Source organism: Chiloscyllium plagiosum, chromosome 3, assembly GCF_004010195.1.
Source record: "Chiloscyllium plagiosum isolate BGI_BamShark_2017 chromosome 3, ASM401019v2, whole genome shotgun sequence".
Taxonomy (NCBI): Eukaryota; Metazoa; Chordata; class Chondrichthyes; order Orectolobiformes; family Hemiscylliidae; genus Chiloscyllium; species Chiloscyllium plagiosum.
Window position 1 is genome coordinate 73,683,956 of NC_057712.1, and position 15,493 is coordinate 73,699,448.

A 15,493-nucleotide genomic window follows, 5' to 3' on the forward strand; every position below is an offset into this window, starting at 1 on the left:
GTGACAATAATCAATCAAATCAAATCAAATTTAATCTGATGAGTGTGAGGTGATGCATTTTGGAAGAAGTCACAAGACATGGGAGTAGTCAATGAATGGCAGGACACTAGGAAGCTCAGAGGAACAGAGCAATCTTGAGGTGCTTGACCACAGATTCCTGAAGGTGTCAGAATTGGTTAATAGTGTGATTAAGGAGGCACATGCGACACTTGCCTTTATCAGTTTTGGCATAGATTATAAGAGCAAGGGGGGCTATTTTAGAGCTGTACCGGACTTTGGTTAGGCCATAGCTGGAATACTTTGTATAGTTCTGGTCACCACACTATGGGAAGGACGTAATTGCACTGAGCTTGAGGTTGATTTGTTGGTGTCACGTGTACCAAGATACAGTGAAAAGTGTTTTGTATGCTATACAGATAGATCATACTATACAAAGTACATCAGAGTAGCAGAGAGAGTGTGGAATACAGTGTTATAATCACAGAGAAGGTGCAGAGAGATCAGAATTAACATTTGAGAGGTCAGTTCTAAGTCTAATAACAGCAAGGAAGAAGTTGTTCTTGAATCTGTTCATATGTGCATTCAAACTTATATATCTTCGGTCTGATGGAAGAGGATGTAAACGAGTATAAGTAAGGGAGGAGGGGTCTTTGATCATGTTGGTTGTATTCTTGAGGCAGCAGAAAGTATGGATGGATTCAATGGATGGAAGGCTGGTTTGTGTGATGGACTGCACTATGTTCACGACTCTCTGCAGTTTTTTGTGGTCTTGGGAACAAACGTTGCCATACCAAACTGTGATGCATTCAGTTAGGATGCTTTCTACGGTGCATCGATAAAAATTGGTAAGAGTCCTTGTGGACATGCTGAACTTCCTTAGCCACGTAGAAATGATACAGAGTAGGTTCTCCAGAATGTTGCCTGAGATGCAGCATTTTAGCTATGAAGAGAAATTGAATAGACTCAAGTTGTTTTCTTTAGATCAGATAAGGCTAAAGGGGGTTTTGAATGAGGTGGAAAAGATTATGAGGTCCATGGGGCGGGTGGCTAGGAAGCAACTGTTCCCTTAGTTGGAGAGTCAGTAACAAGGGGATATAATTTTAAAGTGAAAGATGGGAGGTTTAGAGAGGATTTGAGGAAATGCTTTTTCACCCGGTAGGTGGTGGGAATTTGGAATACACTGCCTGGGAGGTCAGTAGAGTTAGAAAACCTCACAATCTTTAAAACGTATGTGGATGAGCATTGAAATGGGATTGATGTGGATAGATTGGTACAGTCTTGATGGGCTGAACTGCCTTCTCTGTGCTGTACGACTCTATGACTATGCTGCTGGAACCGTCTATTTAAGAATATGCTGCTGAGAAACACTTTTGTGGGCTGAAGATAAATATTTGCTTCCCAAAATGCAAGCTTTAAACTTGTTAGAGTTACTTTAAGGAAGATTGTGCATGTTAGTTTTCTAAGTGTTTTCTGATTGGTCTAACCATTCAAACCAAACCAAAAACCTTTTGAAAGAGTATTGCAACTGAGTAAATTGTTAGTATTTATTGCTGAGTTTCTAAAGGACATTTGTGAAGGCCTGTTTGCATTTTATATGAACAGACTGTATTTAAGCAAGAGTACACTGAAAGCATTTCATGAGGCAACCACGAACACGACCACAAGCTTCACATAAGGGTTACCCAACTTCACAAAGCAAGGAGGACACAAGTACAAGTTGGATACATCCACTCAAAAGAAAGATAAACAAGTTATCAAACCACTTTGTTCACCTCCTTGCATTACTACCAGATAAGCTAATAACATGCCCACCATCTTAATTAAATCAGTTTTTTCTTTTATCAAGCACTTAATCTTGAATCAGCTCCATGCAATTATTTATTACTAATGCGCATATGATGTTCCTTAGCCCAGGAGACATTATTTTCACAATATAGTAAGTCACTACTCTGGAGAACAGCCACTGCTCTGTTGGTTTAGTTAGTCCATTTATTGGTTCACTGGGAGCAGTATTTTTTCATTGAATGCAGAAACTAGTGAAAGGGGCCTTGTGAGGTCCTTAAAAACAAGTACATTGAGCAAATGTTTCCAATAAATAACTGCACAGACCACACTCTGGTGTGGTTGAATGCGTTCAAAATACAAATACAGAAACTTGCCTTACTCTTTAACTAGTACCTTGTCTACAGTAAATCTTGCTTCCAGACAAAAAAAAAATCAATAAATCCAGGAGGCATCAAACAGCAAATGCTGTTATTTGCAGTTGTAAATCCAGTGCTGCTTTCATATTGATGGAATGGCACCAAAGATATTTTGAGCGTGATTGCAACTGCTTCAATGATTAAACTTTTAAAATATGAAAAGGGTATCAGCAATCTTTAGGATCTTTACCTGTGATATAATGACTGTGTTTGCTGCTTATGCAGTTTTGCTTGCAACCAATTTTGTAATGTCCTAGACATACCACTAGGGTGACAATTAGATCCTATCAAATTATATCCTTTCAATAAATGGAACAGTAAAGCAAATCGGCAGAGGCATTTATAAACACAAAGGGATTGAATTATTAAAATAAAATCAATTCTACATAGCATAATAGGAATTTGAGTAAAACATCTGGCCAATGTTAGTCCTCTTTGGCTTCACCTTTTTGTTAAGTCACTTAGTCAACAAAACAAATTAAGGCAGACATTTTACGAGATAAATTTTTAATATTGTCACTTCTGATTCATATACTGCTGGAGATTTCATCAGCTGATATTCCACCTTCAACAACACAACTCAGTCAACATGCTTTGGTTCCATCTTCATCATTTTTACAATAGATAAGCGATATTCAAGAAAAATGACAATAAAAAATTACTTATGATTGTTCCATTGTGTCGCTCATGGCAGCATGCATGGGATTCATCCATAATTCCTGGAGGTCTGCTACAGCCCACTAAGAGCTCTGGTGATCGAGAGTCACCAGAATCCTACAAGCCTACCAATGACCTCATAAAGCCAGACAGCATTGTTATTCCTACAATTTATATTTTTATAAACCTGTAAATAAATTTGTATTTATAAACTACTATTCAAGACTCCATTGATCACTACTTTATTTATTATTTTCTTATGTTTTTACTTATTCCATGAAGGTTATGCTTAACTTTTTAACTCTGTTTCTCTTGCTACTTTCTACCTAAGTTTTTTGTACCTAAGGTGGCGTTGTGTGTGATGACATTATACACTTTTCATTGTACTCCTGTACGTGAGTACACGTGATAATAAAATCTAAATCTAGAGTCTGCTACGTCACTCATACAGAAGAATGTACCCTGCTGCTTTACATGTCAGGGATATGTTGTTAGCAGTTCAGTGAGAAGCTTTTCCCTGCGTTAACAAAAAAATTGATCCATTAATTAATTCAGTGACTGCCCTTAAGATTCCACTTCAGCTAATTTGAGTAATGATCAAACTACATAGATTGCACACCATCGAAATGCAAATGCATAGTAGTAGTTCAAGAAGACAGCTCACCGCTACAACTAAGAATGGACTGTAAATCTTGGGCTATAACCAGCAACGTTCCTATGCAATGAATGAATAAAAAAAGGAAGCAGACTTGTCAGCTCCCTTGTTGCCATTACATGGATCTGCATATAGCAATCACTGTGCTAGCACATTACTTCCAGTTTTGAAAGTCGCTGCTGCACAGGGTCCTTGGAGATCTGCACAGGAAATAATAGAGGGAATATAGGTCAATCCAGTCATAAATACCCAATTGGTATTTATGCTGCACACATGTTTTATCCCAGAGTTTCTGACCAGCAGATCTACTTTAAAGAGATTGCATATTCAAAGGTATATACCCACAGTAAGCGAACTTTTTAAAAATCTATGTGCAAAACAAAGGGCACAGCTTTTAAAGTAGAAACTGTATAAGAAATTTGTTTTGCAGCTTGGAAAGCCAAATGAAGCTAACGGATGCATATAAAGAGATGCTACAGTTTAGGGACATTGAGCTCAGACACATTGGCATCATTTGTTATCGGTCTCAGCACAGCAACAACTCTCATATTGGTCAGATGGAAGTTCAACTCAGGTGCTGTGAGGAAAGTGAAACAGAGAGAAACAAGGAGACTTCATTCTAATAAAAACATAAGAACTCAGAGCAGGAGGCAATTCAGGCCCTCAAGCATGCTCCTCATTTAATACAATCACGGGTGATCTCATTTTGGCCTCAACTCCACTTTTCTGATTCCTCCCCATATTCCTCTAACCCGTTACTAACAAAACAAATCTGTCTATCTCCTCTTTAAGTGTCCCAGCATCCACCTCACTCTGGAGTAGTTAATTCACTCTCTTTCCTTTCTGAGTAAACTTCTCCGCAGTTTTCCACTGAAACAGCAGAAATACTACATTCAGAAACATTAAAGGAAATATTTCTAAAACCTGAAGACTACAGGAATGACCTCAGGATCCAACTAAGCAACCAGTGAACTACAGACTGATCATCGCTGTGGAAGGCATTGTTGAAAAATCAAAAGGATTACAAAACCAATCCATCTAGTTTTCTGATTTGGTCAAGTTTTGCAGAACTCTTTTCCTGATTTATTTTTCCCTCTATTATAATAATTGGACTTTTTATTTCTATATATCTGTGTGCATGCATGAGGAATTTAAGACAGCTGAAGTTTAGGTACATAAATTAAAAACACTTTTTAATTGCTCTTGTTAAAGATGAAAGTATAAGAATACATAGAGTTACTTTTAATTGTTTGTGAAGAGGCTGGTGCAGTTTGCCTTTAGCTTGGATAACCATCCATCAGGAGTGAACTTGGATTTTCAGTAGTTTCAATAACAACTTTTGTCGTAACTCTAGGAAAGTAGGGCTTGATTTTCAAAGCTTGGAGCTCCTTGGGGATATTTTGGAATAACGACAACATAAGATTGAGTGTGGAGTGAAAGTAATTTGTAAAAGGTAATAAGATGAACATCATGTTTTACATTAAGGAATAAGATGACATTAAAAATTGCTAAAGCAGGTAGAAGAGATATCTCTGACACATGATTGGGTGGTATGGTGGCTCAGTGGTTAGCACTGCTGCCTCATAGCACTGGGACCCAGCTTTGATTCCAACTTTGGGGTCTGTCTGTGTCATCCCATGTCTGCATGGATTTCCTCCGGGTGCTCCGGTTTCCTCCTACAAGATATGCAGATTAGGAGGATTGGCCGGCTAAATTGTACATTAGTATCCAGAGTTGTGCAGGCTAGGTGGGTTATGCATGGCAAATGCAGGGTTACAGGGATAAGGTCAGGGGATTGGTCTTGGTGGGATGCTCTTTGGAGGATTGGTGAGGATTTGATGAGCCAAATGGCCTATTTTAGCACTGTAGGAATTTCTTTTCTATGAATGAGAGATTACAGAAGCCAAGGAAGTAAATTAAAGGTGGAATCGTCTGCTAGAACTAAGAAGGCAGTGATAATTGAAGGACTAACATACTCTTTGAGCTTGGTACAAATGCAAGAGAGGCCATGTCTCAGATTAAAAGGGTGTTAATTTAAGACTGAGTTGACCCTTATCTCAGAGAATTGTGAGTCTTTGGAACTCCTTGCCACAGAGGCATCAGGTGTATATACACATACAGAGCTATCAGAGAGACCATTCTCTTAAATATTTATGGATGTGGACATCAGTAGAGCAACTGTGACAAAACTAGCAATTGCAGTTGAAAGTAGGGAAATAGACCTGAAGGCAGATGTGTGGGAAAATGTTCCTCCTTCATGCCATGGTGATGACTTTATTGAAGGAAGAATGCTAGAGTATTTATTTGAATCAGAATCACAGGAAAAATCCCACTATTCCAATTGAAGGCATTGACCTAGGAGCTAGATTAACTGAATATAATTTTACACATTGTCACAAAGAAATTCACAGTTGAAACAAATTAAATGGATTTTTCTGTTTCAATTAAAGATTTAGATACAGATATTGAGTGTTTTTAATTCTATTTTTTTAAAATTTGGAGTTAGAAATTGGTGTACAGAGTTAATGGAATTTCTTGTTTCTGAGAATTATTTTTTGTTGATAATTTATAACTTAAAATGCAAGAATAGTCAGAAGGGGCTTATGGATTCAGAATATCAATGTACAAATTGTGCACCTCACTGGAAAAGGTAATGTGGTCGCACATACTGCATCCAGAATATGAAAATGATAGAAGTTCTCCTGCTCCTTGGATGCTGCCTGAATCTATAAACTATGTCTGGGATCTGAGAACTCATGAAGAAAACCATACACTTTTCAAAAAAAATTAAATAACCACTGCCAAAGTGTAATATGTAAATCATGAATGGTCAACAGTAGTTTCCTCCAAAGTGTTTTCTGATCCACATAAACCCATCACTAGACCTTGCTTTCAACAAACCTCAGTCTTACATGTAGACCTTAGGAACTTCAGAATGGAAGGTGAATTTGTATGGCTTGGGCAGTCAAATCTTTCAAAGCCAAGCATCTCAAGTTATTTTAAATTAGTTTCATGATTCATTGGCTCTCATTGTTGCATACAGACTGTGCGCAACTCTCACATATACTGTATATGCTACTTTAACCTGCCGACGCTCAAAATGGGTTTTTCTACTGGCTCAACCAGATATTTTGAAGGTTCAATTTTGACTTTAATATAGCCTGCATTGTCAAGTTTTGTCTGAAATAAACAAGGAGCACCACTGTGGTCTGCAGATCAGCCATCCTGAATTCTAACAGGTTATGGCACTCCCACCAGTGGGAGGCAGATATTCCTCTAGAAACTTGCTTTGTACTTCAGTTTTGAGATAGCAAGAGGAATTCCAAAAGTAAATCCGAGTACCAGAAGGAACTGTTGCACATTTCAGTAAAGCACCATAGCTACTGGGTGATATGTAGGGAAATGAAAACGACAAACTCAACACAAATTGCATGATAAGAATGTGGTTAAGAATCCTCAGCCCATTTGGCATGTGCCCATCCTAACTATGGCAGGAATGTACCAGAAGGACACGAGTTGGGCCCATATTTTTCAGGCAGCAACCTATCAGAAAGTGGGGGACCAGAGGAGAATGACAGAAAATGCTCAGTAGAGGATTATCTGATTGTGACTGTCAGACATTCTGCAGTGCCTCTCCAGGTTCAAATATAAATTGAACAATAAGAGAAATGGTGAGTTGCCTTCATGAATTGCACAAGTCCTTGTTATGTAGGGACACTCACAGTGAATTCCTGAATTTTGATCATGCTACAGTGAAGCAACAGCATTATAAGTTCCAAGTCAGAATGACTTGTGAGTTGGAATCCTTGGTGGTAGAGCTCACAAGTTGGGAGGTGTTACGGCCAGATGGCCAGCAGCAGAAATGGCTACTAGACTAGACTAGATAAGATCTACAATGAAGAATCATTGAATCCCTAGAGAGTGGAAAGAGGCCATTTGACTCATCGAGCCTACACCGACCGCCACCCGCCCCCCCCCAACCTCCCCCCCCCGACCCAGACTCAGACCCCTTACACAATCCCCATGACCTCACATGTACCATGGCTAACCCACCTAGTCTGAACACTGCAGGAAAATTTAGAATGGCTAATCGACCTAACTTACACATCTTTGGACAGGGGGAAGAGCCTGGAACACCCAGAGGAAACCTGCCCAGACTCAGAGAGAAGGTGCAAGCTTCACACAGTTGGTCACCCAAGGCTGAAAACAACCCAGGTCCCTGGCACTGCGAGGCAGCAATAAGCCATTGATCCACCCAGGCATGATTGGAACTTTGGGAGAAAGTGAGCACTGCAGATGCTGGAGATCAGAGCTGAAAATGTGTTGCTGTAAAAGCGCAGCAGGTCAGGCAGCATCCAAGGAGCAGGAGAATCGATGTTTCGGGCATGAGCCCTTCATGAGCTCATGCCCGAAACGTCGATTCTCCTGCTCCTTGGATGCTGCCATGATGGGAACTTTGGTCAAGCTAGTTTAAACTTTGGCCTCCATTAAAACTGCAGCCAGGACATGTTGTGACCTACAGTTTTCTATGTTAACCAAATGAGGCAGTGTCATATGTATGTGTCATGCAAGTGTAAATAATTGAGAGTTGCTTACCAGTTGTTCACCATTGGCTGGGATCAAACAATGTCTTCAGGTGTTGGTCAATTCATTGCGCTGAGTGCCAGAGAACTTTCTGGAAACTGAGCACTTTTGAATTGTTAGCCGAACAAAGGTAGAGAAACCTTCAAAAACAGCATTTGTGCCCTGAAGTAATCATCAGAGAAAACAAAGAATCATGTTGAAATCTACACTGAGGACAAAAGTTGGCATTTCACTCGAATTGAGCTCGTATTTGATTCAAGCCAAACTTATAAAGTTAAAGCTAAAGTTAGGGTTAAACGTGAATTAGGTTAAAGGTAAAGTGAAGTTAAATGAAGTGAGTTAAAGATAGATGAAGTAAGAAATAAATGTTGCAACGAATGTATGTTTTACATTGATATTGTACTGAAAGGGTCAAATAAAGAAAGGTTTGTTTAATTGAGCTGGTGAAGAATGCCTGGGTAAAGGGTTTGAGTATTCCTTTACAGTCAGTAGGCTATCCAAGGAGACTTTGTGAATGACTGCACAGCATCTTGTAGATGGCCCATACAGCTGCCCTATTTGATGGCAGAGAGGGAAATGAACATTGAAGGTGGTGGCTGGGAGAACAATAAAGCATGCCACTTTGACCTAGGTGATGTTAAGCTTCTGGAATATTGTACCCACCTAGACAGGTAGAGAGTATTCCATCACATTTCTGTCTTGTCTCTTATATATGATGGATAATCTTTAGGGAGATGGGAGATGAGTTACTCTCTACAGAATTTCTAACCTCTGATCTGTTATTGAAGTTATAGTATTTGTACTGCAAGTCCACTTCAGTTTCCAGTCAGTGGTGACCCAAGGATGGTTTCTTGAAGGGGGTTTTAGGAATGATAATACAATTGAACATCAAGGGGAAATGTCTAGGTTCTCTTTGATTGGAGATGGTCATTGTCTAGCATCTGTGTGACACAATAGTTGCTTCTAACATATCAACTCAAGCCTGGCTATTGTCTGGTCTGGCTGCCTGTGGACATGGACTGGTGTCTGAGGAATCATGAATGGTGATGAACATTGTGCAATCATCAGTGATCACCCCCAATTCTAACATTATGATGGAGGGAAGTCATTAATGAAACAGCTAAAGATGTTTGGAACTTGGGACCAGGATGCTACACTATGGAACTCCTGCAGAGATATCCTGGGGCTGAGATGATTGACCCCTATAACCACAATAATTTTCCTTTGTGCTAGATTTCACTCAAAACAGTAGAGAGTTTTCTCCTAAATCTTATTGACTCCAGTTTTGCTCGAGCTCCTTGAAGCCATATTAAGTAAAATGCCGCCTTCATGTCAAGGGCAGGCACATCTCCTCAGTTCTGTTGTTCATGTTTGAACCAAAATTGTAGTGAAGTTGGAACTGGGTGACCCTGGTAGAACCCAAACTGAGCATCAATGACCAGGTTATTCCTTTTCAGTGTCACTTGGTCCCACTATTAATAATCACTTTGCTGATGGTCAAGATTAAACCCATAGGGCAATTATTGGTCGGGTTTTATTTGCTCCACATTTTGTGGGCAGGACATGCCTGAGCACTTTTCCACATAGTTGTGTAAATGTCAGTGTTGCAGCTGTACTGGAACAGCTTGGCAGGATCACCAAGGCTGAATATGTCATTGTCATTTTTGGTGCCTGGTCTCTGCTGGGTGATTTATTCAGTTGCATTCTCATGTTTAGATTTTTGTGGCAATTAAATGCCTGGTTGGGTCATTTCAAAGGGCAGCTAGGGGGTCAACCACAGTGCTGTGGCTCTGGAATCAGATGAAGGCCAGACCAAGTAAGGATGGCAGATTTCCTTTCCTGAAGGTCATTAGTGAAGGGTCATTATAACAATCGACAATGGTCGGCTTTAGGCTAGCTTTTTAATTCCAGATGTTTAGTCAATTTCATCATCTGCCACAGTTGGATTTGAACACATGAGCCCAGAAACATATCAAATAGGATCTGGAGTAGGTCATTTAGCTCATTAATTGGCTTTGCCATTCAAAATGATCAGGGCTAATTCTCTTTGTCAATATTATAACCCCAGTCTCTCCCCTATCCCTTGAAACTTTTAGCTTCGAGATATTTAATTTTTTCTCCTTGAGGTTAGAGGCCAAATTGATGAGATTGTTGTCTCTGTGTAGCAATGCATCTGTGACACCCTGGATATGTCTCTCAACAGCAAACAAGCTGACATTGCTGAAACCATTCACTCCATCCTAAAAGGAGCTGGGTGCACAAATACTAAGGAGTATTCTTATTTTGATGGCCGTGAACAACACTGTACAAATAATATAAATTGTCTCAAAGTCTTCCCAAAAGAGAGTCTGCAGTCTTATCATTGATTATTTGATAATCCCTAGCCTTTCTGATCAGTCTTGTTATGTTATTGACAGTTCAATTATTGTAGAAATATTACTTAATGAAGCCCTAATATTTGACTTAAATCTTGAGGGCTAATTTTAAAAAAAGTTATTCATACAATCTGGGCATCATTGGCTGGGCCAACATTTATTGCCCATCCATGGTTGCCCTTGAGAAGTTGGTGGTGAGCTGCCTTTTATTAACCGCTGCAATCCATTTGCGGTAGTTAGACACAATGCCATGAGGGAGGGAGTTCCAGGATTTTACCCAGCAACACTGAAGGAACAACGATATATTTTGGCCTGCTGTGCTGTTCCAGCAATAAAGTTTCAACTTTGATCTCCAGCATCTGCAGACCTCACTTTCTCCTTAAATCCTGATGGTGAATGGCTTGCAGGAGAATCTGCAGGGGGTGCTGTTCCCATGTATTATCTACCTTTGTCCTTCTAGATTTAAGTAGTCATGTGTCTGGAAGATGCCCTCAAATGAACTTGGTGAATTCTGCAGTGCAGCTTTAGTTAATACTCACTGCTGCTATTGACCATCGATAGTGGAGGTAGTGAATGTTTGTTGATCTTATACTAATCAAATGGGCTGCTTTCTCCTGGATGCTGCCAGACTTCTTGAGCGCTGCTGGAGCTGCACCCATCCAGCCATGTGGAGAGTATTCTATTACCCTCCAGTCTTGTGCTGAGTAGATGTTGGACAGTCTTGGAAAGTCAGGAGATGGTTTGCTTGCTGCAGAATTCCGAACCTCTGACATGATATTTCAAATGAAGAGAGGCTTTTTCCTGTTTTTGCAGTTCTTCAATTTCACAAATTCTTTATTAAAAAGACACTGAATTTAGTCTGTGCAAAGTACTTGAAATTTCCATATTTCCTACATCAGATTTTGTATCAGAATTGATAGTATCTTTGCAAAATGGAAGGTAATTTTGACTGCCAAATTTCATTTCAAAAAATCTATTAGCACCAACAGAATGTGACAGATTCCAGCTCAGGAGTCTGAACGAGATTCTGAATAAGACACAATGAGTCAGTGTCTTAATTACTTGTATTAATGAATCAAAATTTTACCTGTGCATTAAATACATAAAATTGCTGAACGTGTCATGTTGACAGGGAGAAAGTGAGGACTGCAGATGCTGGAGATCAGAGTCGAGAGTGTGTTGCTGGAAAAACACAGCAAGTCAGGCAGCATCCGACGAGCAGGAGAATTGACGTTTCAGATATAAGCCCTAAATTACATTCCGGATGAAGGGCTTATGCCCAAAATGTTGATTCTCCTGCTCCTCGCATGCTGCCTGACCTGCTATGCTTTTCCAGCACCACGCTCTCTATATCATGTTGACAGCAAACTCTAAAAAATTAGCATGCAACTTACTGTTTAGATGAAGAACAATCATTACCATGAAAACATTGTTCTGTGAAATGAAAAATCTGTCAGACTCGTGAAAAGTTTGAGGTAGGATGTAGCTGAAATAAAGGTCTGAATAAGATGGCAGTTGATGTCAGATTAAAGCACTGTTGTTGATCTTCAAACCCAGATGAGAATGGGTATTCCCAAAGTACATTAGCACATAATCCCATACAAGATTAGTAGAGGCATTTATAAATTAGTGTTAAGCTAATACATTTGTCGAAGTAGTATGTATCTTTGAACATTTGCAGAGTTGCCACGGTGACTTGGTATTTTGTATGTTCAGTTTTTCCCATTCATATGTATCAACACGGGGTTGCTCAGACACGAAAAGCACAGTCCATTGGCAAGAAATAAGACCTCTCTGTGAAGTTTGTAATATCATTTGCTGCACTCTCAACTGTTCTCATTTTATTCAGTGATTTACTTGATAGTGTACCCGAATGTTTGAGGCACTGAAAAGCTCTGAGATTCAATCATTCACTTACTTCCTTTGTCACAGATATATTAAGGTAATGAGTGTGGTTTTAAAAGAGTATCTGCTATAAATACTAAATTAAAATGGTTTTAATTTAGATTAAAAAGATATCTGTATCTTTTTTCAGATTTGTTCTGATGATAGTAATAACACGCTATTGATATCCAAATCCCATCTTCTGATTTTAAAAAATGAGACCTTCATGGACTAATAATAGTTTTAAATGGACAATGCTAATGGACAATGCTAATCTAAACTCACGGCTGTCATCATTTGACTAGGTTGAGCAAACCCATGAGACCATCAAGGATAAGTCTCATTATAAAAGGGCACTGAAACTCAAAACTGTGTCTCTTAATTGATTCACACCTTTCAGGAAACTGAAAGATAATTTGTGGAACATTCAGTTTGGAAAAAACAATGAGTTGACTCTAGGATATACAATTGGATCTTTATCAACAGTATTCTGGGCAGCAGAACACAGACAATGAAAGGTAGATTTAGAAGCAACAACTGGAAGGCATTCTCTCTGCCTGTCACTCCCTTAATCTCATAGATAATAAAACTTCCTTATCTCACACTTGAAAAAATCTAGGAATTGGCTCTCTTTTTTGAGCTGGTTTGGTAAGTTGAATTGAAAAGTGACAGCAACATGCTGAATAACAAAAATCTTTGTTGCAATCAACTGAAAGGAGTTGAAAATGTTGGGAGCCAATCACCCTTCATCCTAACAGATTATAGGAATCTTTCTCTGGATATCCATGCATATATTGTGACTAAGCATTAGGTTGTAGGGTTTGTTTCCTGGACAAGATTTGCTCATCCAAACTGAATGCATTGGTTAGCCTCCTGATTGTACAAGCAGGAGCAATGCTTTATTTTGATAGTCAGACATCATCACAGAACAACAGAATTGTTACAGCGTAGTAGGAGGTCATTTGGCCATCACATCTGTGCTGGGTTTCCAAATGAGCATCATGACTTAATGCATTTCCCCTGTCCTTACTCCAAAACCCACTATGTTATTTCTATTTAAGTCAGCATCTAATACACTCTTGAATGCATGGATTAAATCTGCCTTCACCACGTTTCCAGGTAATGCATTCCAGACTTTCTCAAATCGCATTTATTTCTTTTGTAAATCATTTTAAATCTGTGTGACCACTTTTTGGATCCATTTGCAAGCAGGAATAGTTTGTCTCTTGTTAACTCTGTCCAAAGCTTTTATGATTTTGAAAGCTGCAATCAAAGCTTTGGACAGCTTTATTGTCTCCAAGGGAAAGAGTCCCAACATCTCCAGCTGACTTCATAATTGAAGTCTGTCATACCTGGAACCATATCTGCAACAATCTATGTCATGCTTTACACTTCCTTTCTAATTTAGTGAACACAATAGCTCGATGGAGGGCTAACTCATGTCCTATATAGATTCAACATAACCATTTCCTCATATGCTTTCTGTCACTAGTAATAAAACTGCATACTCAAAAGCCACTCTCTCTGACTATCCAGTCACCTTTTGTGATTCATGCATATATATGTGTATAACTCCATACTCTCTTCTGCACACTTTAGACTGGTATGCCTTATTTAATACTGTCTTTCCATGTACTTTCTATGAAAATATATTACCTCACCCCTCAACTATGTCTGCTTGCTTAGCCATTGCTTCCATTCTAACTCCAACATTTCAGCTAATACTACTAAACTAGCGTTAGTCAATGCTTATAAATCAGTCAGGAATAGAATTGCCCTCTCCAGAAAAGTTGTAACAAATGACAAAAACCATTTTGGCATTCAATAAGTAGAGTAAGTTTATTGTAAAAATGTTAATCAGTCTAACCTAGGTGACCAATAACCTTTATTTTTTAAAGGAAAGAAAATGTGAGATCCAAGAGTCTTGCCAAGACAATAAATCCATACGAGGTCTTGGTTTTGAACATACATCAATCCTTTACCATACAAGTTAGAACAGTAATATAATTTAAAATACATGTACAACATATTTCTGACATTCAGAATTTACGTAATAAATGAGGGTAACATACAGTGATTGAGCATCACATAGCACATGATAGCAAATGCAATCAAGGTAGATCCCTTGAATTTGTTCATCAACTCTCATTCAAGTTCACAAGCGATCATAATTCTGCACTGTTGTCAATCTGGCCTTGAAACGTGTTCTCAAGAGCCATTCCAATACGGGTTTCCTCAACACTGGCTCCTCTTCTGGTCAATCACCATCCTCTCCTTCTCACTCCATCAGCTGAGTGTCAGTTGCTGGTGGTTGCTGTGGTTCTTCAGCTTGAACAATTACTTGTACCTGCTTCCTTCTGTATCTGTCTAAGCACAGTCAGAAGATTGCATTTACATCGGCCATTCTGTGTTAGGTAAATGCAATTCTATAAGAAAGGTCGGACAGATTAAAGAGTATTGTTAAAGGTACATTTGAGTCCTAACATTCTTCAAAAGTAAGTTGAATGTCTTATTCTCATGGATCATGGCGTTGAACTTGTGCTCCAGAACCAGTGTACTGCATTAATACAAAATTCAGAGTGCCAAATCCTTTAATTGTGTAAGGTTGTCTAACAACTTCTGCATTTACCCATGTATGAGGCAGCTCTGCAGGCATGTCCCCTGCAAATGTCCCACCTCCCCCATTTTACCTGAGCAGTAAAGTCATAGCAGATTCACTGTTGTTTGTCAGCAGATGACAGCTGAGCTGTACAACTTCAAATCCTTAGGGCCATATGTCTTGGCCATGTGAGAAGATGAGGCTGTGATAACATTTACCTTGTTATATTTAGCATTGTTGAGCTGATAACCACCAGGTGGCAATCCGTGGGCACAATAAGCCCTTATTATTGTTTGAGTTGGATTAGAACATAGAACAGTACAGCACAGAACAGGCCTTTCAGCCCATGATGTTGTGCCAACCATTGATCCTCATGTATGCACCCTCAAATTTCTGTGACCATATGCATGTCCAGCAGTCTCTTAAATGTCCACAATGACCTTGCTTCCACAACTGCTGCTGGCAACACATTCCATGCTCTTACAACTCTGTGTAAAAAACCCGCCTCTGACATCCCCTCTATACTTTCCTCCAACCA